Source organism: Arachis hypogaea, chromosome 13, assembly GCF_003086295.3.
Source record: "Arachis hypogaea cultivar Tifrunner chromosome 13, arahy.Tifrunner.gnm2.J5K5, whole genome shotgun sequence".
Lineage (NCBI taxonomy): Eukaryota > Viridiplantae > Streptophyta > Magnoliopsida > Fabales > Fabaceae > Arachis > Arachis hypogaea.
The window spans coordinates 97,371,247-97,372,430 of NC_092048.1; the positions used below are offsets into that span (position 1 = coordinate 97,371,247).

At 43.1% G+C, this 1,184-nt stretch overlaps 1 non-coding gene across 1 annotated transcript; it reads right to left on the reverse strand.

The window, feature by feature from the left end:
* Positions 1 to 351: 351 nt before the first annotated feature.
* LOC112739833 (small nucleolar RNA R71) lies at positions 352 to 455 on the reverse strand. The gene has a single exon (XR_003170769.1). It is a non-coding gene; the product is annotated as a small nucleolar RNA R71 (small nucleolar RNA).
* Between the last annotated feature and the right edge of the window lie 729 nt (positions 456 to 1,184).

The following is a 1,184-nucleotide window of genomic DNA, read 5'->3' on the forward strand; positions in this document are numbered from 1 at the left end:
TACATAAACCCAACCTCTGGGAATTGTGGTAGCAGCATCCAGAAACCACCCATTCAGGCCAACAATTTCGAGCTCAAACCACAGCTAATATCACTTGTGGAGAATCATTGTTCATTTGGTGGAAGTGCTAATGAAGATCCCAACCAACATCTCACAAAATTCCTGAGAATTTGTGACACTGTGAAGTCCAATGGAGTCCAGGAAGATGCCTATAAACTGCTTTTGTTCCCATTTTCACTTAGGGACAAAGCAGCTAAGTGGCTGGAATCATTCCCAAGGGGGAGTCTAACAACATGGGATGAGGTAGAAAGCAAGTTTCTGGCACGTTTCTACCCCCCACAAAAGGTCAATAGGCTTCGATCTGAGGTTCAGACGTTTAGACAACAAGATGATGAAACTCTCTACGAGGCATGGGAGAGATTCAAGGATTTAACAAGGAAATGCCCACCAGACATGTTCCATGATTGGGTGCAATTGCACATTTTCTATGATGGACTCTCCTATGAATCAAGGAAGGCTGTAGACCATTCATCAGGAGGTTCATTGAACAGGAAAAAGACTGTGGAAGAAGCCATTGAAGTGATTGAGACAGTGGCTGAGAATGAGTACTACTATGCATCAGAGAGGCACAACACTAAGGGAGTCATGGAGCTGAACCATGTTGATACAATTCTAGCCCAAAACAAGGTGTTTGCCAAGCAACTAGCAGAGCTCACCAGGAAATTAGAAACAAAGCAAGTGGCTGCAATACACACACAAGAGCAAGAGGAAGAAAGCACTGAAGGAGGTGATTGGGAAGAGGCCAATTATGTAGGAAACCAACAAAGGCAACCTTATGATCCACACTCCAACACTTACAACCCAGGATGGAAAAATCACCCAAACTTTGGGTGGGAGAACCAACAAACCCAACCACAAAACCACAAACCTTACAACCACAACCAACATAACAATTCCACATACCAAAACTCCAACCAAAGATCATACCAAGCCACACAAAACACTTACCCCCAACCATCATATCATAGCCAAAATAATCAACCTACCCAACTTAATCCGAACCAACAATTTCAAGATCAATTAAACCGGATAGAAGGAATGATGGCAACCGTGAGTCAAGACATAACCGAATTGAAAAGCTTCAGAGATGATGTGAGAGCTACCTTAAGAAACCATGGTGAAAA